We start from the raw sequence: 27327 nt of genomic DNA, 5'->3' as shown, positions 1-27327 counted from the left end.
CCCGAATGACAGCTAATTTCATTGCGATTTTTGTCAGCGAATTTTATCGCAGCCTTTCTTTTTTTAAGTTGAGCGCCGCACCACCGGACAAGGTTGCCACGCAGTGCCGCTGCACTGCAGAACACGGGCGCGGCGCCACTCAGGACCATATGTTGTGTTTACACGAGCAGTGGTACGCGAGAGCTGCATCAAATGACTCGAGAGGGCATCGGGAAGAGCGCATGTGATCACCTCAGGAAGTCCCAACGATCTTTCAGCAGGAGCCGACGCCATTCTAGGCTCCCAAATTGTGTAACGGCAGTTTACCGCTTATGAAAGATGATGCAGTACAGCACTTATTCCAAATGCAGAAGAAAGACATTTTGTCCAGCCCAGTCAGATGTTTTGTTCTACTGTTCCTCTGTTCTGAGTGGCCAGCGTTAGAGGAACAGTGAAGCGCCTAGCATAGCCTTCAAAGGCGTTACGCAGGGCACGTTATGACAACCTATTCACATGGGTAGAAATTAATAGAGGGTGTTCAAGGTACTCCGAGAACCGGTAACCCTCATCCCCACTGTTCTCGCTGTAGCCATATCTTACTCAGCTATAGAGGAGTTTCTAGTAACGAAGCAAGTGTAGTAGTAGTAAAAACATTTATTTTTGCAAAAGGAAGAGTTAGGGAGTAGGGGGTTGGGGATAGATAGATGTGGAGCTCCAGTGGTCGGTCTTCCCTATTCCAGGATCCCGTTGGCCTCCGCCGCTCCCTTGGCCCTCGTCACTAGCATAAGCTGTGTGCTCGGGTCGGAGTCAGTCAGGAGGGCCTCCCACTGCTCTAGACTAGGGCTATTTATCTTTGGTAATAAAGGGCTTTTTTCACAGCCCCAGGTGGCGTGGTACGTGGCGTAGCCCCCACACCACACGCACTCTTTCGCGTATCTGTGCGGTCACATTTTACGATACATGGCTCTGCTTGGGTAGGTGTCTGTTTGTAGTCGTCTGAGCGTGGTGGCCTGCTCTCTGTTGAGGATATCCGCCGGAGCCGCATACTTCTTGCGCGCTCCCAACAACGCCTTCATTGCCTCCCCGTAAGATTCTGGCGTGCTGAAGGGTTCCACCGGCAAACCCGCCCTCCGGTTCGTGAACCCTCGGACAACGGTGTCTGCCATGAGATTTCCCTCAACCCCAGTGTCAGGGACCCAAATGGTGTGTTGAATGTTTGTGTTGTTTGATCCATGTCTGTGTTGTTTTTGTTCGAAGAGGATCCTCGCGGCTTTTCGGCCGATCCTTCCATCTCTGTATGCCCTCGTTGCAGCCTGAGAATCCGTCGCTATCCAGTAACTCAGTCCCTGCCGATTGGCTTCAGTCAGGGCTAGAGCTATGGCGATAAGCACCGCAGCTGCCGTCCCATCATGAAGGAAGGCGGCACCATCTGCTTTGAGTACAGTGAAAGCACTGTCAGAGTGGCTCTTCCTTCCTCACTTCCGTTTTAATCAGATTACGGCAAAAAGCATCAATGGGGGTCGACGGCGACATTCTTTAACTTTATTGTTACGTGTAAAACAAGAACGCTCGAGTAAACATTCTGGAATAGAATGGTAGTTAAAGCATTGCATGCGCCATATATACTGGTGCAACGCTAACAAAAAATTGGAGGGGGAATTCCGCCGTAAGGGCATGACGCGATGGCCTTAATGGGTTAATGCCCATACATGCGCAATTAGTCATTCTCAACTTAACGTTCATAGATCGCTTGGAGTCCTCATACCATTCCTGGCGCAGTGGTGCAGCGGTTGAGGGATGCGCCCCTGCAATGCGATGGCAGGTGCTGCCACTGGTGGGGCTTTTGCAACCTGCAGGTTGTCCTCCCCGAGCAACCTCTCGCGACAAATCGTTAACTTAACAGCCACCTGTCATGGTCGGCAGGTCTTGATGATGCCAGAAGGTCACGGGACTTAATTAGGTGGTACGCCTGGTTGCTTCTCTGGGGTTTTTTTCGTAGATTTTTCGCTTGCTTCTCTGCGACACCGGCTCCTTAACGCTAACGCGTTACAAAGGCTCCGATAAAATTTGCTGAGAAAAATTACAATGAAACTAGCTACCAATGAGGCGAGATTTGATATTTTTACTAGGGGTACCTCTCTACGAAATTTGTGACCGAAAACGCGGCAAAACACACTTTTTTGTAAGTTCATTTTTTAAAAATGTATTCTGCAGTGTTCTAGTTTATTTTAACAGTTTTATATTGGTCGCGAATGTCGAGTAAGAGTTTTTAAAAATAGCAAAACCAATGCATTTTCGCTAAAATAATGAGCTTAAACAACTGCAAAAACTGTACTGATAATTTCTTGCCGTGTGATGCAAAACCACAATGCATATGCATTATCTATAAAAAGTTTCGAGGGAAAAGTAAAATATTTGATTATTTTTGTAATTTTTAATGAGACTTTCGCACTTATCTGAGAATTTCAAAACTGTGTCACATAGCCAGCACTTTTTTTTTTCCAAAGTTATAAGAGCAATGACTTTCGACGGTTTATTAAAGAGCCACAAATTTCATGGTAGAAATCAGAGGGGGTCGAGCGCAAGCTCTGGTGCGATTAGCATGGAATGACCCAAAACACTCACCGAGCAGTTACCGTTTTTTTCTTGTTTAAGTTGAAAAACAACTTCCTTTCATTTCCCAGGACATAACAGTACATCTCGCTACAATGAAGGAAACCAACTTGGTCAGCTGTCTGCATTAGGCCTGAATACTTACTCCTACTTCCGACAGAAAAAAAAAAGCACCATTGCATAGTTTTCAGAAAGCTCTAGTGTGAATGATTTAGAGGCTGTTCCGTCGAGAACGTGCAAGGAATTGGTCTTGTACTCTCCGCAAAGCCGACTCAAGTATTGGCGCACTGAAGCGAAGCTCTAGAAACCAACATCGAACTTCAATAGCCCTACATTCACTGCTACTGGGTGAAATGGCTCACGATGCGCGCAAACCGAAGCGTATTCACGACCCCCGAAATCTGGGTCTCCTCAGGCACTGGCAGTAGAGCTTTAAAAGCTGCTGTAAAGCTGCAGCCTGGGGCCAGAATCCCTCATATTTTTATTATTCATTTTTTCAGTGCAAAGGAAAAACTACAAAAATATGTAGAGGTGGCCGCTTTTACGCGTGCGTTACGCTTACGTGAAAGCGCAGTTACAAACACAGGCGCATCATGGATGGCGATATTTTTGTAGCTGTTGCCCGTATAGACTAAGGTTCTGGCATATGATGCCTTCCTCTTTATTAGGAGCTGCAGCGTGGAAAACCAATGCTCAAGTTGCTCTGCAGAAAGAGAAATGCGACGAGTCTGGAGTGCTCAAGAAGGCTCTGGTATGCGCTATCGGGTTCCAAAACTTCATGGACCAAAAAGTGTCACGACGGCGGCCTACAAAGGAAGAGGTGTGCCCGTGAGTACAATCACGTTCGCTGTCAAGTACCGAAGTGATCGCATGTGATCCACAAATAAAAGGTGCAAAATTTTATAATACGCCGAGTACCCGAAATCACCGGAAAAAAAGGTATATATATCTTAGGAGTGCTTGGGCGGGTGGCTTAACAATTCCTCCAGTTTTTATTCTAGACTAACACACGATAGCAGCTTACTATTTACGTTGTAAACTATGGCAAAATGATAGACTTCCCATTTTATGCATCCTGGAGCTTCTGGCATTTCTTTACCACTTGCATTCTTATTTACAACATATTGCATCTTATTATATAGGTATTGCGAACAGAACTATCTAGTTTTGCTTGAAAGCTCAAATGGGACCGAAACACAGAAAACAGTTCAATGCCAGTGTTGTTTCAAGTAAATAAAGTAAATTAAAAGCGAGTGGTCGTTTGTGTTGTTTGAAATAGAGTGGCTTCGGAAGGTATGGCCAGCAGGCATTTTAACATACCCAGGCAAGTATATCTTGGTTCGTTAAGATATGCTTCGGGCATATTAATAATGTCAAGCTAATGGCAAGATGAGCTGCACAGCGCCGAAGTGGCTGAAGTCAGGCTGCTGCGGCATCAGCGATAAAATGTTGGTGGTTTTATGAGCAAGGGCAGCGGAAAGCACGACTGTATGGTTACTAACGAAGTCTGTCAGCAGCAAATTGCTGACCGTGGCAGTCGTGCGTTGCCTCCTGCACTGCAGACGTTGTCGACCGATGAAAGCAGTAAAATGGCGAACAGCTGAGATTGCACTGCCTCGACACGTCAGCATTTTTGATACGACTGGCCGCCGACCTAGGTTATATCGATTCTCAAAGTGCGGCACCCATCGTTAACCGACCTTTGTCGCGCATGACAACGCGAGATATTTTCTTCCAGGTTCATCAAAGACTTTGAGAATTGCATTGACAACGCCAGCCAAGGGAGCACCTGCAGAACGGACATGTCCTTAAGCGCACAGCTGGTTACCTACAAAAGACTCTTGGAGGAAGAGTACGGCGTCGATTGCCGGGCGCGAGAGTCCGGTGCACTGAGCCGGCGCTTTTCGGCGGGCAGCGACTCTGCGGACTACTTCTACGATGAATCACGAAAGCGCGAGCAGAAGTCACAGCGCAACAGCCACCACGAGCGCCCGCAAGCTGCCTCGGGCAGGAAGGCAGACTCCTACGAGTACGACGACAGCCCTCGACGCCGCGGCCCGCGCAAGGCTGCTCCCAACCGACCCGGCTCCTACAAAGGCCGCGAGGATTACGATTACTACAACGACCCGGCGAAGGCAATGCCAACGCCTCCGTTGCCACCGCCGAATGTGGAGTACGAAGACGAAGACGCCAAGGAGTATTACGACTTCAAGCCGGACGTGAAGCGCGGCGACCAGAGCGGAGATGGAGCGGAGCGGCGTGGAAGTAGGGGAAGGCTGAGGCGGGGCTCGGAGGACGACGAGCGACCGTCGCGCAAGAGGGTGGACGGCCGCTCGAAAGGGGGGAGGAAGAACGAGGCCCCGCAGGAGACGGCGGCCAAGGACCACGCGTACGCAGACGACGACGACGAGGGCCCCGTTCGGCCGGGCAGCTCTTACGACTACGGCTTCGAAGAAGGCTTTAGTAAGAAGAAGCTCAAGACGAGTGACCGCAAAGAGGATGCCAGCTTCTTTGAAGACTACCAAGATTCCGAGCAGGTCGACCGTCGGCGCAACCGCAGGCAGGACGCTCCAGCCGTTGGCGACATACTAGACGACGACGATGAGGCCTTGGACGAAGAGCGAATGAACGCCGGCCTCGATTCCGAAAAAAACATTCGAGGAAGTCGGAGAGCTCGTGTCGAAGACGAGGACGAAGATGAGGACCCTTTTTTCCGCGGTAAGCTGGCGCGGGCCAAGCAGGACAGGAAGTTTCAGAGAAGCCGCTACATGCAAATGGAAGACGATGGCTACGAGGAAGCCCAGCGCCGAAAAAACCTGAGCGGTGAGTGGCTGCACTAAGGAATCAAGCAAATTTGTGGGCCCGGATGCCGTATTACCTCGTGCGTATGCGTCGTCCTGGCCAAAAGTTACCACGAAACGAGGTTTGCTTCTCATCCGTATAGTGGAGCACCTGGCACCCCTAAAGACCTAAAGGATCGAAAGGCGAGGACAAGGGTTCTCCTTACCTCACACAGACTTAGAGCCCAAGCGGTGCCATGAGTGATCCGCTACACGGCTAAGAAACAAACCCCGCTGCTTGCTTGCTTTCACAGGATCACGCTATTAAGGCGGAAGCCTTTAATGCCTCATCGTTGTAAGCAGGTGTTGTCGACACAAATGTCACGCTTTTCAATTGGTCGAAATGGTTGTGACGTCAGAGTGCGCAAATTTCAAACGGGGCCAATTGTACTTTGGCTAGTAACCATGCAACCAATTTAAGGGATGGTATAGTGATTCTCCAAGTAAGTGTGACTGAGTTTAGTTAATTAACTAGTTAACCAATTAGCCTAATTAACCTTTCTAGTCAGATCATATAAATAAATAAAACCGAGTAGGAAATTCGTCGAGTTGGGGAATCGAACCAAGGTCTCCGGAGTGCGAGACGAGCACGCTACCACTCTGCCATGCCAGATCGATGGTATGGAATGAACAAAGGCGTGTTTAGTGAATACGGTGTCTTCGTTCACTCCCATCTTCCTCCCTTCCCATTACAGTTACAGCGAGGTTCAGGTGTCCACCGAGATATGCCAGACAGATACATTTCCTTTCCTCAAAAACTAATTTACCGACGAGCAAGGCATACAGCCAAACGGGCGATGGCGTTCTATGGACTCCCTGGCAGCGTTGCAAGACGCTGTCGCGTTCCACTCTTAGAGGCGGAGCTGAACATCTTAACCACACATCAGTGACGCAAGCAGCAACACCGCGCTTAAGGCTTTCGCCTCCCCGCACTTTAGGTCAACAAAGTGCCCCCCTGAATTTTTTCTAGGCAGCTTTAAAATTCGGTTTCGATATGCGTTTTTGTACTAAACGTGCAAAGTTTGCTACTTCTGGCATTTCAAAAAAGCCTATTTTAAGTATTAAGGGGTACGGGGCTATGTAGAGATACAGATCACAGAAACAGCACACGCTAAAACGAAAGCTTTCTTCATTTCAAGCGCAATGTTGTAGGTAGGTAAACAACTTTATTGACTCACGACAGAGTCAAGTGGAAGGCCCGGGGGAGGGGGGGGGGGGGGGGGGGGGAAGGGACGAAGCAGGACGACGATGGTCCCTCTAGCCACTCTGGACGGTTGAGATGTGCTTCCGCGACCCCGCGGTCCCAGCCCACTGCCCCAAGCTGTAGCACCGGCTGCGAGCTGTGCAGATCACCTCCCATCGATCCAAGTGTTCTCACACTTGTCACGGGGGCTTGGGTTTGTTCGGGCACTTCAGAAAGATGTGATTAAAGTCACCTCTGGTGCTAGGACACAAGTGGCAATGAGAAGAGGTTTCACCGTGGGTTATAATGAAGAGAAGGAAAGGGGTCGTGACTGTGGCCGTTTGAATTCTGCATTATAAAACCTGATCGATTTTCGAAAGAGCTATGCTATGCGGTGGAGGTCACATTACGCTGGAATTTCTACAACGCGGTCGCTGAGAAGTGGATCTCTGGCATTGCAACACCAAGGCAGGTCGCGCTCAGCCCGTGGCTGACGTGTGCTAGGGCTGGGTGTGACCGGCCGTGTTGCCTGGGTGTTAGCCGTGTGCAGGGACCCCGAGGAGGCGACGAGGCTATCAGGTACGGGGAGGGGGGGGGGATATTCAGAACTATAGCAGCGGAACCTGTCGAACTTGTAATGGAAGCACTGACAATCGGGTTTTGGAATCCGTCTATGACGGCTAATGCGAAGTCTGGTCGGTTTGAATACTCAACCAGGTCTGCGTAAACTGCCGGAGTATGAGGAGGATGGCGCATGTGCAGAGCCTTGTCTCTAGTCTCTAGCTTCCCGTCTCTCTCGATCATGCTCGGGGGGGGGGGGGGGGGGGGGGGGCGGTGCTTCTGGGAAGTGGCGGGATGTAGAGAATACTAACAGCAGTGCGAGGAGAGCGCGTGGCCGTGTTATGGCCGGGGAGGTTGATTCTGAGTCGACGCAAGAGTATTTGACCTGTTTCGCTATGTGAGAGCCTATGGTATTGGCCTATGAGGCGCGCTTTTACCAGCTCTCCCAGGGCGTTGTGCACCCTTAGTTGAAGGAGTTTCTCCGTAGGCGTTCATTTAGGGAGTAGGAGAGCAGTTTTGTAGGCTGTGCGGATAAAAGATGGGGTAGGTGATCTGCATAGGCAAAACGCCTAAATGAGGCGATGTGTGCTGCTTCCCTCATGCCGCGATGGCGACTGGCGATACGCTTAATTATAAATGTCAGAGAACCCCGCTGCTTTGCAATCATACACAAAGAGCCTAACGTACAAAGAGTAAATATCCTCAGTAAAAAAAAAAATAAAACGTGATACTAATGCTTAGTTCAACAGAAACCAAGACAAAGCGCTTTTGAAGAGAGACGAGAAGACTTGAGTACGTTTATTTCGTTAATCTCTAGCCCTTCGCACTTTTATTAGAATGGATAAAATAATCAAAGCTGCATCTGTATTCTTGTACTTTTAAGTTGAAATTCAAAAGAGGTATCTAACATTGAATGTATGCATCCTTTGCCAGTCACGTTGTACGCGCGAAGATAAAAAATATTAGTAGCCGAAAGTGCTTCTGTCTACAACAAAAGCTTGGTTTGGGTTAGTTGGTTCATGTTTCTTGTAACCATGGCGCTAAAAAGACAAGGACACACTGTTCTGTGTCTCCATTGTCTTATTTGAGCCATGTTTAAAATAATCTTCCGTCTGTGTTTGACGAGAGGCCATCCCAAGGTTTCGCATACATGCCGAGGGCCTAAGGAAAAGTAAGTCTTTGCCAATAGTATCCCCAACCTCTGGTTTTGTCTTGGCTGATCAACACACTTTCTTGCTGCACTATCCTAAGCCGCGCAACGATATTCCAACATTTCAATACGCGATTAGCCTCAACAAATATATAATCACCGTATTACACGATCACGTATTGAGATAACGCCTAGGTGTTATCTTTGTCTCTATCCGAGTCTTAGTTAAGAACAAACAGGCCGAGCACAAAATAATTGAACTTTTTGATTTTTCAGCATGCAACGTACATATGTACCACATCGACATGAAACGATGTGATCGAGGCATCATGGACGAAGTAGCCTCACTCTACAACGTGACTGTGCGCCTCTCGCGCAGCGTGTCCAACGCTGCTAAGTCCAGCGCATGCATGTGAGTACATAAATAGACGGCATTCTTAGTGTCGACAGGCTTACGTCACCACACGCCCTGCTCACACAATCAGCCGCGGCATACGTCAGAGAAAAGTTTGGTTTATGGTTTACAGGGTTTAACGTCCCAGAGCGACTCAGGCTGTGAGGGAAGGCGTAGTGGAGCGCTCCGGATGATTTCGACCACCTGGGGTTCTTTAACGTGCAATGACATCGTACAGTACACGGGGCTCTAGCATTTCGCCCCCATCGAAATGCGACCGCCGCACCCGGGGTCGAACGCGCGTCTGTCGGGTCAGCAGTTGAGCACCATAAACATTGAGCCACAGGGGCAGCGTCAGACAAAAGTGGCTTGAGTGAAGTCGGTTACACCACACTCGGGTGCTTCTGAGGTGCCAAATGAGAACCGGATGTTGCGCGCTATCTTGGACAATTGAAACAATGTGAAGCATGGATTTCTTCCCGGGAGGATGTTTCAAGTCGGCATGAGCTGCCTCTTCGGAAATAAGCGCACAGGGTTGGCAAAATTCATTTTAACAACGGGCGCAGAAAAGCCCATCTGCCAACTCGAAGGTGTCCCCCGCTTCAAAATGCAGCCTCGCATGCGTTGAAAACGATGAGGCCGCTGCAGCGATGGCCTAGTGGTCTGAGCATCCGCCTCTCATGCGGGTGGTGCGGGGTTCGATCCCCAGTGCCGCCAGGTACCCACCGGTGATACAATGGGTACCAGCTTTTGCCTGGTGCTCGGCTTGTTTAGGGTGAATTGCTTGGGAAATGGGTCTTTGACCCCACCTTGAGTAAAAAGAAAAAAACCGTCTGCCATGGCGCTCTTTGTCCACAGATGCCCTTGCGCCATAAAAATTCATGGTCATCATCATGATCATCATCGAAAACGATGAGGCGAAACTTAAGCTCCGATTGTGGTTCTCTTTTCTTTCAAGCGCCATTCGGGAATTTGAATCTTGCATAATGCAAGCTCAAATCAAGCACCACTGCATGGTCTTCGACGAGACGCACAACATTTCTGTGATGCGGAACCTGTTGGCAAGGGCATTCGACGTCAACTGCTCCGATACTGCTCCGGTTCCAATGAAGCAAGTGTATAAAAGTAAGTGACAGTTTAGCTACTGAATTACTGCTCGCTGGGGAATCTTATGCTGAATTCCAATGGCAGATCGAGACCGCTCCGTAGGATCGCGTACGGAGCGCGTCGGAGCGCATAGCTTCGCCACCTCCCATTTTGCGATTGGAATGCGAGTGCTCTCTCGGGAGCGCGACGCCAGCGCCGCAGCGGCGAGCCGCGAAACTAGGCGCGCCGACGGAGCGGACGCCCTGCTAGCTTCGTGTTCGAGTCCGACAGGAGTTGCGCGAGGCGCGATCTCTGCGTTGACAGACGCCGTCTCGGGCGAAACAAAAAGGAGGTAGTACGAAGGCCGGAATGTAAAGCCAAAACCAAAGCGTATGTACAGGATGGTCCACCCTCCGTGAACACGCGAGTATGCGGCCGCGGTCTTCGGAGAGCCAGTGAGCCTGTCCCTACCGTTCACGAAAGAAGTGGCGGACGACGCGCAGGCAAGTCGCTCGCTGCTCGATTTTCCAGCCTTGCGACTCCGAGACGCAAGCCGCTGAACCAATCAGCGAGACAGTCGAGCTTTCGGCAACGACGCCGCCAACGGACACGCCGAGCGACGAACTGCGCTGCCCCCCGGACAACGTTTCTCCCTGGCTGCCGTAGTCGTCGCTAAGCCTAAATGCTTTTCATCGATGCCGCAGCTGAGGGCGCTTCGGAACTGGCCAGCGCTGTAGTAAAGGTGCTACTCGCGTCACCGTTTTACTGTGTTCCTCGTCTCATAATAAAATAAAGGCATGATCGATTTCTGCGACGCCTCCAAGCAGACGGCAGGCCAGCCGCACTGGGCGTCAGGAAGAAATTTGCTTGTATCGCAGTTATCACTTCTACCAGCAACTCGGTATTGGCCAACGATCCTCAAAAATGATTCATTTGTTACATTCCTCTACTCCAGGGCTTGTTATGAACGCGAACAAAGAATATTAGCGCATTTTTCTGACGCCGGCGGCAGGCATATACAGGCCGGCAGCTTCACACTCGCTGTCCGTTTCAGACGAATCTTCACTGCTGGACTCTGAGCTTTCAGTGCCCGAGTCGGAACTGTCACTTCCATGAAGCAAAATTAGTGCCGCACGGCTCGAAGCAAGATCATTGCCGTCCACTGTTGACTGGAAAGTGCCCGGCTCGCCCGGCTCACCACGTAGCGACGACAGGAACGAAGCGTCTGCTGCCGGTCGCGACCGGAAGCAGACGCGGCGGAAAAAAAAAAAAAACGTCACGCGAGGTTCCGGTCAAATCTGCCGATTTCGGCGGATCAAGTATTGCTGCTTCACGGAGCGATCCGGGATTTACGCCTGATCCCGATCTGCCATTGGAACATACAACTCGCGCTCCAATTTTACCATTGGAATACGACTGATCCAAACCGAGCAGAAAAACTTGATCCCGATCTGCCATTGGAATTCAACATTAGTCATTTCAGTGAGTCGAGCGGTTCTCATACATCACTGAAACCGAAGTTTTTCAGTAACGCTTGGAAATAAGGTAAAAGCTTGGGCGAGTTGGTGGTTGTTCATGTCTTTTTCGCGCTTTTTTAGATTGGAAATAAGCTTGTCGAGATTTTTTTTTTTTTTTTTTGGGGGGGGGGGGTGCATAGAACGGTGAGGAATAGGTGGGACAGGGTAGTTAGCAAGCTGGCTAATTAAAATAATTGAGGCATTTCATGGCAGTTGGGCTGGCCGTTAGCAATAACCGTATCAGTTAGCAGATTTTTGAAAACTGATTTGCTGCTGCCAGCACTTGGGCCCCATGAAGTACCAGCAAGCTGTAAGACGGAGTCATGCGATGCCGACGTTTTAATTGCGGTAATGCTTTTCAGAGGTAAATGCGATGCCCTAAATAACGTAGTTAAGTTTGTTACTACATTTAAAGGTTGGGCGCCTGCTATGTCACGTTCCGGCGCTAGCGGCGGCCTGTTTTTCTGTCTAACAGCAGCCGGTCAAGCTTGTTTCGCCATTTGGACCGACTGACTCCGTATGTTGACACATACTAGCATCTGTACTCCCGAGTAAGATTTGTTCCCTGCCACAATCCCGAAAGTCCCGCACGGAGGAAAACACGGACGTGCAATGTTAATGAAAGCGATTGTATGAAGCATGGATGATACATGCTGTGTGTATTTCATTTCAGGTTCCCGGCAGCCGAAATGCAACAACACCTTATTAGCGCGGCAGTACTCTTACTGTGCTGTTGGATTCTATGCAGAAGTGGAAGGACAACAGATAGGTGTTACCGACAAGGCCGTATGCCAGTACGAAACTTTTTTTCTTCAAAAATCTACCTTGTAGTGGATAAACTTGATATAGAAGGAAAGAGCGAGCCAAAGCTTGCTTATGATGCAGTTAGCTCCAAAAACGAGGACCAAGGTGGGAGAAAGACAAAACACCCACCTACCCACCTTGGTCCTCGTTTTTGGTGCGAACTACATCATTCCTTCCTTCCTTCCTTCCTTCCTTCCTTCCTTCCTTCCTTCCTTCCTTCCTTCCTTCCTTCCTTCCTTCCTTCCTTCCTTCCTTGCTTCCTTCCTTGCTTCCTTCCTTCCGTCCTTCCTTCCTTCCTTCCTTCCTTCCTTCCTTCCTTCCTTCCTTCCTTCCTTCCTTCCTTCCTTCCTTCCTTCCTTCCTTCCTTCCTTCCTTGCTTCCTTCCTTGCTTCCTTCCTTCCTTCCTTCCTTCCTTCCTTCCTTCCTTCATTCATTCATTCATTCATTCATTCATTCATTCATTCATTCATTCCTTCCTTCCTTGCCGCGTTGGAACTACCTTATCGTTTTAACGGACATATACAGAATATCCCACGTGTACCTTGAAGAAAAGGTTGGTGAAGCAAAAACTACGGCGCTTTCACAATTGGTTGACCCTCAAATGAGAGTTACAGCTTAGCCGGCGAGTTAGGGACGAAAATTAGCCCGCAGGAAGTGGTGCTTCGTGGCTGGCTCGTGCTTGTCACTTCGACAATCGTGATAGCACTTCGTTCTATGCGTAAGTGTCAGCGAATAACACATAGTTCTAAACAGCATACAGGCTGCAAGCGTAGCTTTCACTGCAGCGCGAACAAATATAGAGACAGAGAATACATTACAGTTGCGCAACAAGGACGTGCAGTGGCAGCAGCCAATAAATGATGAGCGAACGGATATTCCAGTGCTAGAACACTAACATAATAGCTGTGGTGGAGGAAATATAGGAAAGGTTGATGAACACTTCAGAAGGACGGTCTTCGCTTCTTGTTGTCAATGTAACCTGCGCTAGTATATAGCTTCCCGTCGCTAAGCTCTTGTTATTTTTCTGTCCGTGTTTCGACTGTCTTATTCGCGTTTCATATCTTGCTGATAGTACGTGCAGCAGAACTTGCGGTAGTGGCCTTAAGCACAGAGTATTGTTTTGTCGAGGGCGGTATTCCTACAATAGCTTAAATTGCACCTTGCAAGCAGGCGACGTTGTTATTGCTTGCACAGATAAATCCCCAAAGTCGTAATGTGCAATTAGGCCCCTAGACGAACAAAAAAAAGAAGAGATAAACCGTTTCGTGCACGTGATGAAAACAGGTGTGTTGAAGAAGGACCGCTGCTGTGGTTCAAATCTGACACCATAATAGATGAGCCACTTAGTCGTACACTGACTAGGGCGGTGGTTCGGATGATGGGGGCATAGCAGGCAGTCAGCGGTTGATACCAGCCACAGCGTAGCGCTCGATTGAGCCGAAAGCTCGAAAACCATCAGCACACCTATAACTACACAGTAATGCCTACACGGTAATACGCGGACTTAAGTCCCGCCACACACGTTTGCTTTATTCTATTCGCTTTCTTTCGCACATTAGTGCCCAAATCGCACTGGTGTCGGCCTTAAGGTCTTTAGTGTCCCCTGTGCAATCTGGCGAGTCGAAAAGTGTTCGCTGACGTCTGCTCTCCCCATGGCGACGGCTTACCGTAGAGAATGGCTTGCACCAGTTTGAATTCTGTGCGTCAGATGCCTGCGTGTGCCAGCGAATTGGCGGCCAACCCGGTGTTGCGTACGTTAAAACTACCTGAGTAAGAGATGTCAGGTTCATACTAACAGGCACTATACTAATGGCCAATGCTGGTACCCTCTTCGCTCAAAATACATGCCCGGCCTGCAGTAATACCATGTCCAACATACACGGAAAAAAATTTTGAAAATCAGAAAATTTTATTATACTCTTATAGTCCATTCTTCTGGCATGTTTCAAAATCTTTCTTTTAAAGTGTTTCCATCGATCGGATCGAATAGTTGCGACTGCCATAGGAAACCAATGGGGAACGCTTTTACGTTTTTGACGATAAGAAAAACGTTAATAGAAAAAAAAATACAACACCGCCGTCGGGTGAACTGCGGATATATTGATTGTTATAGTGAACTCGTACATTATAAAAAAAAATTGCGTTCATAAACGGTTTCGAGCTCAAAAATCTTGTGTCCAGAATTGTTGGGTATGGAACACATCGTTAGCGATTCAATTCTCTAAATCATCTTTACGCCAACCTTTTGGTCTCGTATTTATAGTTTCATGATGATTAGCCAATACTCACACACTGACCCACCGCGAAACCGAACATAACTTGTGGATCACAGCTGAATGTTGCATACGAATGGCTTTAAGATGGTTTGCTTCCACTGTGCAAGGCAAGCCTTCCTGGTTCTGCTGGATAACGCGCAAGTTGCCCTCATAGCCGCTCTTGCATTTATGTAAAGACGTTGCCAAACGTTGTTCCAGTTCGCGTGGGGGGGGGGGGGGGGGGGGGGTCGGGGGGGGGTTAAAATGGTGCGTGAAATGCAGATTTAGGAAATACTCGATTCGATCAGTATTTTTGCAGCCACCAAGCCGTACATTATAGTGCTGTCGACAATAGCCATGTTAGAAAATGTGTGAGGGTACTTACATTTTAAACATTTACATTATGAAAACAACGCTTTAGCGATTTGATATTTAAATTGTTTCGTTCCTGAGAACCATGGTGCTGACCTAAATTGCGCTGCTCAAACTTTGTCGATGATTGTGTGGTTATGCAGCGCAAACGAAATCCTTGAATTGGCGGTTGGCGCAGCAACCACAGTTCAGCCTTAGTTCATAAGCACCAAAAACATCCACATCTCCCAAAGTTCAGATTGGTCTCTCTATTCATTTCAGTTTCGTTCAAGAGTTCATGAATTGTACAAAAGATGCTTACAAGGACGCTAACTGCGAAGGTATCAACGTGGAAATCAAACCAACAACTGGCTTTTTCGACAATGTGCTACTGGCGAAGTATGCGCGAATGTGTGGGATCGAGAAGGACGTGACGCGGCCCACAACTCCCGCTGGTGGCTTTACGCCGGACGGAGGTGGCACGAACCCCATCGACAACGATAACCATACACCCAAACCAGGCGATCCCTGTGGGCCATACGGACCGGGCGGGCCCCAAGGTCCATGCGGACCAGGTGGTCCGTCATCTACCTGCGTCGCAGAACCGGGAATGCCCGGTGGTCCTGGGGGGCCAGGCGGTCCCGGGGGACCCGGTGGTCCAGGGGGACCCGGTGGCCCCAGACCCGGTGAACCAGGATCTCCCGGAACGCCAGGAGGTCCAGGTGGCCCCGGAGGTCCCGGTGGGCCTGGAGGTCCCGGAGGTCCCGGTGGTCCGAAGCCAGGGGAACCTGGAGGATTTGGCGGTCCTGGAGGACCCGGTGGACCCGGAGGACCCGGCGGACCTGGAGGACCCGGCGGACCCGAGTGCGTCTGTCCAACAAGTGAGCAACATTCAAAGCCATTTTAGGGCGGTTCAAAGTTGTGGTGCTCCATATTCGCTTTTCTTACAGCACTATCTCCCTTGTATACAACTGCAACGACGACGACGTCGACAACACCACCACCAACGGCGGGGACAAGGACTCCAACAATTGGTAGCACTCCAGAAGGGGAGACAGATACAGACACACCTTGGACAGGAGGACCGACCCCTTCGACCACCACCACTACGGAGAAAGATTTTACTAGCACTACGCCTGCTGGGGGCAGCACTATGGAGACAACATGCATCGTCATCAATACGTCCTTCCCGTACCCCAGCGAATGCAACAAGAAGGAACTTCTTCGGCGCTTCTTCACTTGTGGTATTACTTTCCAAACCAACCTGGAACTTCAAGAAGACACATGCAAGTGAGCATAAGCTTCAGGCATTACTTGCGTTTTCTTGCAGTACGAAAAGTACTACTTTATAGAATAAGAACTTATTTCTCTGAACATAACTTTTTCAAGCGACAGCGCATTACTTTCCGCGGACGATATTACCACACGCACAGATCGGCTTAAGTGCCAAACTTGGAGCATATCTCTGTCGCGCTCTTTCCCAGTTCAAGCCAGTTCTTGTTCTTTCCCAGTTCTTTCCCAGGCAAACCTGGCAAACATTTTGGAAATCAAGCCCTCGATTTGCGGACGCCAGCTATCGCTCTCGCAGCGCATTCACATTTTAGTGAACGCACGCATAGATTAGATGAAGAAGAGCTCACCCTTGACGGTGCAAATGTGCCCAAAGTGTTTCTGTGCTTATTTGCATGACAATAATACTCTTACATACGGTAATCCCTGTGCCCGATATAGCGCTGCCGCTGAAGCAAAAGCCGGAGAGCCATATAAAAGCTTCAGCCACACAGTGGATTAAATTACGAATTTTAATGACCTGACGGTGCAATACGAACTAAAGTATTCCGCACTTCGAACGTGGACGGAACGGGCAGGTAATGGCTGGGCGCCATTCCAGCTAACCATTTTTTTGTTGTAGTAATACACTTCCTGACATTTTGCTGAAACAGAATGACACTTAATCAAAACGTGCCGATGCACGGAACTGCTGTGTCGGAATCACTTTTTGTAACTCAACTTTTGTGCATCTGTACTTCCATAACGTAAAATATGAATGTAAGAATACAGTGCAAGAGCATTAAAACACTGCGCTTTATTGCAAAGAAATCATTTTCAGTACCATCGAACTGTCTGTTACTTCATTATGTTAGTGCAGCTATTTAGCGGCAAGCAGTTTGGAGTGCCCAGCAAGAGCCCGAAACGGTGGTGTTATGGGACAGTGAGGAGAAATAGAAGTTTGCAAGTATTGATAAGGTACCGCGTTCTAATCAGACTAGCCTCATCGTAAACGAAGCTGTTATAAGTTATAAAATAAAAATAAAAAAAACTAAATGTTGGTGTCGCCATCACCGGCCGATTTCGCGACTAAAATGCATGCGTCGACATCGATTTTTGGGCTCGAATCCTAGAGCATACGCTACACCGCCATTCACTTCAGAAAAGTTGCAACCCGGCATTTTTGGTAAGGACGCCGGAGTTTGAATCGACTGGCGGGGATATTTTAAATCAAAGTTCACTTGCCAATACATGCATCTCTTGCTGCCGGAAAACGTTAGCACATCCAGAAAGTGCCGGAGAACAACTTTTTACTAAGACCAATAAATGAATGGAGTTGCCATCAGTGTCCCTTTAACAGGTCGCGAAGCTAGCGGGAAGTGATATCTTCCAAACGATGTTTTCTGACTAGGCCATCTTTGATTACATAGCGTATGGATAAAAAGTGCCATCCACATTGGCCTTTTTGAAGTAACGAGACGTAGTGGAATTGTACAGGCAGATACTGGTCTGACCCACCGAAGGCGAATGATGGTCCTTTTTTGTCTCCCCTTAGGTGCTACTACAACTACAAGAAATGCTTCGACGAAGCACGGAAGGAGCTCAAGTGCCACGAAACCGACCAGACTAAGGACCCGCTTGTCATTACTGTTAACATCCTGTCGGAGCTAATGATCAACATTTATAGCGTCAAATGCGAGCCGTCAATGAGTGAGCATTTTTTTTTTACATTTCCGCCGTGCGTCTTTAGCGCAAGTCAGTACCTGGCTATTTTTGACGAGCGATCAGCTTTGGCAATTTGACCCTTCGTTAGCGGACGCCAGCTGTGGCTTTTTCAGTGGTGCTTAGCTTAAACGAGCCGAAGTGCAGTGGTGAGCGTACTAAGGAAAATGATAACCAGCTGGCTTTCTCTTCGATGCATATTTACTTTAAGAGAGAGAGAACTTTTATTTTTCAGCTCAAGTCCGAGCCTTATTAGTTGCCCGTTTGGTGGGCGCTATTTATCGGCGGTGGCATAGTAGGGCCAAGTGTCCCTTGGATGTGTCGGATGTGGGCGGCCAGAGGGTGGGCTGCAGAGAGGTTGGTGGAGCGGTCCATCGGGCCCACGTGAGGTGAAAGGGGGGAGGCAAGGTATGCGAGGAAGGTATGATGGGAGAGCTAGTGGCGCGGGGGCATAACCAATATGTATTAATGTTTGAGGAATGCTCTCCGCACACGAGACAGGCGGGATTGCCCGGTTTATGAAGGATATAGTGGGAATACAGTTCGCAGGGAAGGGAGTTAGTCTGTGCCCGTCGAATTAGAGTGGCGTCGGCACGGCAAAGGAAATGGGAGGGTGACGGTAGGAGTCACGATTTTTCTCCCTCTCTGCTCTGCTTGTGGTTGATGTTCTCCTTGATGTTGATGCGGAGTCGTAGAGGGCGGGTCTCGTGAGTGACCCGGGGGACGTACTTCACTACGGGTGAGATCAGACAGGCGTGCAGGTCTTCGGATGGTGAGGCACTTGGAATGCTTTCTTCAAGAAATTATTTATTACAAATGTATATACAACTTATTTACATATGCCGAGTGATTTCGGCCTCTCCACTTTAACTAAAAATAGAAACCTCAGAACTTCCACGACTCCGGACCACCGCTGGCCACCACACGGCCAACCCGTCCGGCCGCCGCTCAACTAACTCGCGTCTCCAACTCTACGCTCTCGGCCCCTGGACCACCACCGGCCACACACGACCGATCTGTCCGGCTGCCACACACCCAACCTCGGCGCTCTCCTTCGCGCGCACCCATCTCGTCACATTCGCGCCAAAAACTCCCTCCTCCGCCAATAAACAATCCTCCCGCCAAAACTTACTTTCTAGCCAATCGACGACTTTCCCGCCGTCGTTTAGAAGTAAGAGGTCACAAGGCAAAAGACAAGTAAACAATATAAAACACCCGCCTCGCTGTAAGCAGCCATGGCTAACTAGAAGCTATTACAACAAAAGGAAACAAACACAATTCAAAACACACGCTCCACTGTTAGCCGCTCTGGCCAGCTAGCAAGAACGAAAACAAGAACAACGCGTGTCCTCCCCAGCCGTCCTGTCGTCGTCTCGGGTTTCGGACCGACTTCCGAGAAGAAACCATTCCCCACTCGCTGGGGCAGAGAAGCGCGACCCTCGCACGCTACGCCGTTTTAAGTCCTTCTCCTTTTGTCTGCGCATTCCCCTGCTCCCTTTCGGCGACACTCCTCACACTTTACCACGACGCACGCTAGCTGCGGCGTGACAGTAGGGTTCGTCGCATGTGCCGCAAATTGCGAAGGTGTTCGCGGCGGTCCTGTCGGTGCGTAGCGCGGTCTGCCTTGGGATTATAGTGCGCTGGCCAGGTAGTCGGAGGGCCCGGTGGAATTTTTTCACGGGCCAGAGCATGAGCAAGCTCATTCTCCGGTATACCTTGATGACCAAGAATCCATTCAAGGCGGACATGGAGCGTAGGGTGGACGGTCAAGTACTGCAGCAAAGTATTGCAAAGGTATTGCAAGCAAAGAGGGAGTTTTTGAGATTCGAATGAGCGTATGACAGCCTGAGAGTCTGCACGTACGGTGATGGTGGAGGAAAGGTGGTTGTGAAGCGTAATCGCCTCTGCTATGGCCAGAGTCTCTGCGTCGGTTGAGGAGGGAACTCCTGTGTGGAGATGTGTGGAGGTGCTTCGAGGGCCGACGACTGCAGTAACAACTTGGTGCTGGAGGATATGGGCATCGGTATAGTAAGTGTCGTGGCCCAGTGCGGGTAAATGGTTCGCCACTGCTTTACGCCTCCCGGATTTACCGTTGGAGATATGTGGCGTGGAATGGGTTTTACAGTAAGACGCTGGAGGCTTTTCCACGGGGGAGCAGATGGTTGAAGTGGGGGCAGGTGGGAAATGGTGTGTCCGAAAAGGCTGAGTAGGTTTCTGCCTTTCTCGGAGGTAGAGAGACGGTGTATCGGGGCTCGGTGGTGTGCTGCTGCGCGTTTTTCGAGGGAGTTGAAAATGGCGGCGTCTGCGATCAGAGCATTTGCTGCGTAGATGGGAATTCCCATGGCTAATCGAGTGAAGCGACGCAGAGAGGCTTCCAGTTTGCTTACTTGAGAGGATGTGAGGCGTTGATAGGGTTAGGCGTACATGACCCGCGGATAAACGAGTGCTTCTATAACTCAACGGAGTTCGTGTTCTCTGAGTTCATGCTTTTGGCGAGATATACGGGACAGCATGTGGCGAATTTGGCTCAGTTGTTGCAGGAGTTGGCTAAGCCACAAGTTGCACTTGCCATCATGTTGAAAAGTGAAGCCAAGGATCTTGATGTGGCTCCGTCGGGGGATGGGAGTCTGCGCGAGAGAGAGTTGAATGAGTTCGCGATAGGAAGAAGCGGTTTTTTGAGGAGCGTTAGAAACCGCGATGTATGCCGACTTTTCGGCGGAACAACTGAGACCTATGTGGCGTGCATGCTCCTGAACGACGTCGAGGCCTTGCTGCAAAGTGGATTCTAGTTCCCCGGCGCTTCCTGTGGTAGACCAGAAAGAAATATCATCCGCATAGACAGCATGGCGTAGGCCAGGAATTTCAGCTAGTTTTCGGGGCACTTCTTTCATTGCCAAGTTGTAAAGCATAGGTGAAAGAATGGATCCCTGTGGTGTACCTGCGGTGAGGGGAAAGGGGGCGGAAGGTGTGCCGTCGGGGCCAATGATTCGCAGGGTCCTGTCTGTAAGAAAGTCTTTGATGTAGTTGAACATGCGAACACCAGGGCGAGTGTCTGCCAGGTTGGTGAGAATTGCGGAGTGGGCGACGTTATCAAAGGCCTCTTTGATATCCACGCCGGTCAAAACTCGAAGCTGTTCGCTGCTTGGGAAGGCGTATAAATCCTCGTAGATTTGCCGTCCAATGTCTTGTGTACATACGTGGGCGCGGAATCCGCCCATAGAAGGAGCAAGACAGCGATTGGTGTGCTGTCGTATCGTTTGGTATGCAGGTGCCATTCGAGGCGGGTAAGGGCCATCTTTTCCATCAGCTTCCCTAGGCAGGAAGTCATGGATATAGGTCGGAGGATAGTGATGAGCGTAGAGGATTTTCCTGGTTTCGGAATCATAATTACGAGCGCAGGGGGAATTTTCCCGGAGCACCAAACAGTATTAATGATCAGGATAAGTTCGTCTAGTTTTGAATCGGGAAGGTTACGGAGTATACCATAGGTAATTTTATCGGGCCGGGTGCTGTGTTTCGCTTAAGGCAGCGTAGAACAGCCTGAAGTTCGGCGAATGTGAAGTAGGAATTCATTCCTTGCTCGTCTGCTTCTTCGGTGTAAGGGTATGACAGGGAGCTAGCAGGAGAAGTGGAGGATGGGTAAAATTGACTTCGGATTTGCTCAGCCAGCTCTTCTTGTGAGACGGAGAGGGACAACTGTAGCTTTTGAAGTGTTACGAGGTTTACCCTGCCCAAGTAGGGTGCGCATAGTGTGGCAGACTTTTGGAGTGCGGAGTCTCTCGACCATGTCATCGCAGAGCTGAAGTCAGTTGTTCGTGGCTAGTTGGTCAGCGTATTCTTGGGCTGCTTGCGTTAGATCAGCAACTTTTCTTTTCAGTGCGTGGCTAGATCTACAGTTGCGCCAAGCTTTTATGGCCCGGCGACGTTGTTTCCATAGCCCGAGAAGGTGTGTGTCAATGTATGGATAGACGGGAGATCGGCGGATATGTTTGGTGCGTAGAGAAACGGTCTCCATAATGGCGCTACACCATTTTTCGGGGTCCTCAAGTGAGACGGATAAGGAGTCGAGGGCCGGCCGAGCCTTTGGCCAGTGTACGAACATAGAGGGAGGTAGATGTGGTCCGGGTAGCCTGGAGGTTCGCTGGGAAGTAAGCGTTATCTGAAGAATACAGTGATCACTCCCCATCGTGTCACCCATATTACACCAAGAAGCGCGGAGGTCGCTGCGAATTCACGCAAGGTCGGGGTTTGTGTCGGATTGCGCACCACATCGTAGACGTGTAGGCATGAACGTGTCATTCAGGAGGGTGAGGTGATGAATACTGGCGAAGCGGTCGAGTTTTCGTCCGGAGGCTGAAGTACGGTCGTATTCCCATGCAGGGTATGGGCAGTTGAAGTCACCAAGAAGGACGAAAGTAGTAGGGACATTAGAGGGAGGGAGGGCCGCATGCAAAGGCGGGATGCTGGTTTTAGAGTCGGAGGGAGTCCAGCAGCAGTTTAAAATCGAGATACCGTGACCCTGATAGATGGAGTGTGTCAGGACATGCTCTTTCGTCCCGGAGTTAAGGTGGGATGTGTCTTCCTGAATGGTGCGTATCGTGCGCCGTATGTATGTAACCGTCAAAATCGGCGTAGGAGGGGGCGTTTGATGTTCTTTTCTCTTCATGACAATACTTGGCTGAGTAAAGTGGTCGTACCCCGGAAGAGAAAAGGCACCGTGCGTTTCTTGCAGTGCGATAACTTCTCGGTTAACGCCAGTAATCCGCATGTGTTGCAAGAGGGCATTTTCCTTGCGACGAAAACCGCGGCAATTCCACTGCCAAATAATTAGAGGGTTGTGGGGCGGGGATGTGTGTCGCATGATATCACCCATCATGCCGGTCTTCCTCCATTGTATTGAGGTTAGGCGCTGAAGGGACGCTTGCGCGCTTTCGAGGGGCAGCATTGGAGTCTGTGTAGAGAGAGGGTGGGGCAGAGGACGCGAGGGAGAGATGGTGCTCTAGTTGCTCGACGCGAGCCGTCAGTTGTTGTAAGGCCAGTAGGACGGCAGCAAGGGATTGCTGGTTGAGAGCAATAGCGGTGTCCGTCGGGATGGGTGAGAGTGGAGTAGATGTGGAGGGACGTGAGTAAAAGCGGTGTTGGAAGGACGGGGGAGGGGATGCGATGGATGTGGGAGATTTACCGCTCACCTGGAGACTTGGTGGAGTCTGTGATTGCATCACAGAATCTTGCGGTTTAGTAGAGGAGGTGGAGGTGCTGGTTGCCACACCACGAGTGGTCGACGGTGGCCGCTTGGCAGAGGACTTGGTTCGAGACTTTTTTACGCGGTCTCGTGCCCCGGGCTGTTGCTGCTGCTGTTTCTGCAGGAGGGCTGAAGGGCCTCGTAGCAGTTCGGGGTTGACAGGGGCGGCCAAATGGTCGCGTCGGCTTTAGGGGGTGGAGGGGCGGCGCGGGCGCGATGGTGTCGTTGGGCGCGGTGCCACTTTAGGACTGCAGCGTCGGAGTCTTTCCTTGAGGGGCACTCAGGATGAAACGGTGTGTGGTCGCCCTTGCAGTTCAAGCAGTGTGGTTCACATTCGTGTGGGGTGTTCGTTGGGTCTTGGTCAGGAGGAAACGGTTGGTAGCAAATCGAGCACCGAACAAGGCTAGGCTTGTTAGGACAGACGTCGGCACGGGGTCCTACGGCGTGACAGTGCTTGCATTGTTTGCTGTGGAGCTTTTGCGGGTAGATGCGGGACACACCGCTGTAGAAGACGGCATAGCGTGGTAAACGGGGCCCTTCGACGGCGAGCAGAAGTGTGTTAGTACGTCCGAGACGGCGGGCGCTTAGGAGTCGGATGCCGTCAGCACGAAGGTTGGCGGCAAAGTCGTCGTCGGTAAGGTTCATGGTGATGCCGTGTATAACACCACGGGCGTTAATGGGGTCGTTAGCTACGTACGAGGCAACTTCGTACTGGGTGTTCAGTGAAACTTGCTTGAGTTGGAGCAGCTTGTCAGCAGCGGCGGAGTGGTGGGTATCGATGGCCAGGATGTTTTGCGAGGTGCGGAATTTGATGTAGTTGATGTAGGTATTCTCACGTTCAGTCTTGGTTAAGCAGGCGGAATCCATGACGTACCGACAGAGCATAGGGAATAAAGTTTTGCCGAGGTTGAGGTGGTTCGCAAATTTCATGACAATCATGGCTGCGGTGGCTTGCCGGGGCTCCGCGGGAGCACAATGTTCGCGATTCAGCGCCTGGGCTGCTGAGTGGTTAGGCGAGCTACCCGCCGTTCCGGCTGCGAGCATGCTGACGAGCGCGGGGGGCGTTGCCCCGGCGGTGCAGATGTAGCCTTGGCTTAGCGCGCCCGGCGTGGGCGGCCAGCCAGATGCTGATGTGCCAGAAAACGGCGCAGAACGCTTGGAATTTTAAGGCGGAAGCCTTTAATGTCTCATCGTTGTAAACAGCAGTTGTCGAGAGAAATGTCACGCTTTTCAATTGGTCGAAACGGTCGTGACGTCACAGTGCGCGAATTTCAAACGGGGCCAATTGTACTTTGGCTAGTAACCATGCAACCAATTGAAGAGATCGTATAGTGATGCTCCAAGTAAGTGGGACTGAGCTTACTTAATTGCTTAATTACCCAATTAGCCTAAGTAACTTTTCTAGTCAGGCCATATAAATAAATAAAACAGAGTAGGAAATTGGACGAGCTCGGGAATCGAACCCCGGTCTTCGGCGTGCGAGACGAGCATGCTATCCACTCCGTCATGCCAGTTCGATGGTTTGGAATGTACAAAGGCGCGTCTAATGAATACGGTGTCCTCGCTCACTCCCATCCTCCTCCCTTCCCTTCCGGCGAGGTTTAGGTGTCCACCGAGATATGAGAGACAGATACATTTCCTTTCCTCAAAAATCAATTTACCGACGAGCGAGGCGTAGAACCAAATGGGCGATGGCGTTCTATGGACTCTCTGGCAGCGTTGCAAGACGCTGTCGCGATCCACTCTTAGAGGGGAGGCTTAACATCTTAACCACACATCAGTGACCACACTTCAGGTCAAAAATGTGCCCCCCTGAATTTTGACGGCTGTCCAGCGAGATATGTGAGACAGTTACTGCGTAATTTCCTTTCCTCAAATACAATTTACATTTTCTTCATTACGGGCCGTCTTTTTCTTCTTTCACTCCCACTTCCTCCCTTCCTCTACGGTGCGGTTCAGGTGTCCACCGAGATGACAGATAATTACTGCGCCATTTCCTTTCCTCAAAAAGCATTGCGTTCAAAGGGCCAGGCATCGCGCCGAACGGGTGGTGGCGTTCCGTGGACTCCCTGGCAGCGCTATACGCTGTCGCGTTCCACTCCTAAAGGCGAAGCTTAAGCGTCATTAATTAGCAGTTAATTAGTATTCAGACATTAATCAGCAATTAACGATTAATTAGTGACTTGTCATCACTTAGTAATTAGTACTCAAATATATGTGACGCCACCAGTGCCACAGAGGCAGTCAAAGTGGTGCGGAAAACGCTTTCGCCTCTACGCACTTTAGACAGTCAAAGTGCCCCCTGAATTTTTGATTACCAGGCGTACAGGCGATGAAGTAGCACTCCTATAGACCGGTTGGTGACGATCCGAGGTCAGGAACCTGGACGTAGACGTTATTTTGCTGGAGCTCGGTGTGCGCACCTTTACGTTAAGAATGCTGATAAGTTTACGCCAGTATCTGCCACATCTCGAAAAAGACCCACAAAAGTGGCTGGTAAAACTGTCTGCTACACAGTATGCGAGGCCATAATGGCTAAGAGCCTGCAAATCGTCTCACGGTAGTGTTTTCGAAGCCACAGGTGGTGCCAGCCGATCAAGGAACAAATACATTTCCCACCACTAACACCCGTCCACGATTGGGCGACGCTATGGCCTGTCAGGCGCTAGGATAGGATGCAAGCCATTGTCTGGCGATTTTTGGCGAGAGATCAGCTTGGAAATATGACCGTTCGTTTGCGGACGCAGTGCTGCCCAGCATAAGGGAGCCGAAGTGCAGTGGAGCTCCGCACATGAGTGATATCCCCGTTGTCTTTCCTAACTACCATCTTGATGGCTGTGCGTTCGGTCTGGGCTCGGATGCTGGATAGTAAGCACACACACGCACAAAAAAGACCCAGAATGTAAAAATAAATTTTAATAAAACCCAGAAGTTCACTTTTTCTAAAGGAAGAAAGAAGAATTCAAACGAAAGGTGTGTACCTGAGTTACCTGAGTACCTCAGATATACAGTTGCATGTTGTACCAGAAGGTTATGGGCGATATGCAGGCGTGGTATATCTTAGTGCAGTTTTCGTTCAACTTTTCAGTCTAATCGTCTAGCGCTCCTACAGTATAGCTGAAAAGTGTGGCCTGCTGTGAGCTGCAGTTTGAAGTACGCGTATAACTGCCGACGGCGCATTCCAGGTCCTCTAAACTTCGAGGAGTGTAATCAAGCAATGGCGCTGAAGAAGATCATGATGTGCTGCGTAACGTACTTCTCGCTGTCCGATGAGCATGCCAAATCGTCGTGGTCTGGATCTGCTGACGTTTGCAGGTGAGAGCAGAGATGCATGCACGTGTGAAGCGTATGAAGCGAACACGAGCTACAAACTAAAGAAACAAAAAACGACACGCAGGCGAGAAAAGACGACCGTGAAAATCGATGCTACTTTGACAAGAAAGTGTTGTATTAGCGGCTCACTGTTTAGACCTTGATCGCAGCTCATTGTGACCAATGGTTGCCAAAGCGTCAATGTTATTAGCCTTCTGCGTAGGTTTAGTCGGCACGGTTGTTCATTTTGTTGACAGCTCCAGAGCAGTCCTTTAACAGTGGCTTTTAGGTTATACCCTAAAGCATTAATTTTTTACAACACTATTTACTGTGTTTGCCTTCGCCGGCGTTTCTTCCATTCAGCTACGCACAGGACGTGCACAGATGCATCGCCATTGCTGAACACAAGACCAAGTGTGTCAATCACAGGCTATTTGACCACGCTAGGGAATTCGTCAGGCACGCTACGAGCGACAAGCGTCATCTTTGTCCTATCAACATGAGTAAGTATAAATGAGTTAAGCAAATAGTGGTGGCAGTCACCTTTTGGCGCACATAACAGATCATGGTTATCATGGGATCATGTTGATCATGGACAGGGTTAATTGAAGAGACATGGGAGAGGCCTTTGCCCTGCAGTGGGCGTAGTCAGGCTGATGATGATAATGATGATGAATAGATCATTTGCATGTGATGTAGACTTATTTGGAAGGTTGAGCCATCGGCAGCTCGTGTTTCGCCCTGGCTGTCACAAGTACCGTTGCTTGTCTCGTTTAGTTTCTGGTAGTGGTTTCGTCGAAGTCCTAGCTTAATTTGATTGCAGTGAGCGCTGGGCTGCACGCTCATTTATCAATCTCGGTAAAAAGATTACAGTTGCTTGCGAATGGAAATAATTGTCGCAGAGACTGCATGCACTACACATATCTGATGTTTTTCTAAGCGCTCGGATCTTTACTGCAATCCGACCTTACTGAAACGTTCCATATGAACGGCGGATGTGGATGAAGTCCGTGTGATGTCGAAATAAACTGAAATCCATACACTTTCCA

At 49.8% G+C, this 27327-nt stretch overlaps 1 pseudogene; it reads left to right on the top strand.

Moving 5' to 3' along the window:
- Positions 1 to 27327, top strand: part of LOC149350797 (uncharacterized) — a 60048-nt pseudogene that overhangs the window by 26627 nt on the left and 6094 nt on the right.

The sequence above is a fragment of the Amblyomma mixtum genome, chromosome 3 (genome assembly GCF_055824585.1).
Source record: "Amblyomma mixtum isolate Tamu chromosome 3, ASM5582458v1, whole genome shotgun sequence".
Lineage (NCBI taxonomy): Eukaryota > Metazoa > Arthropoda > Arachnida > Ixodida > Ixodidae > Amblyomma > Amblyomma mixtum.
Note: the sequence above shows the minus strand (reverse complement) of the source record. Positions and strands in the feature narration are given on the sequence as shown.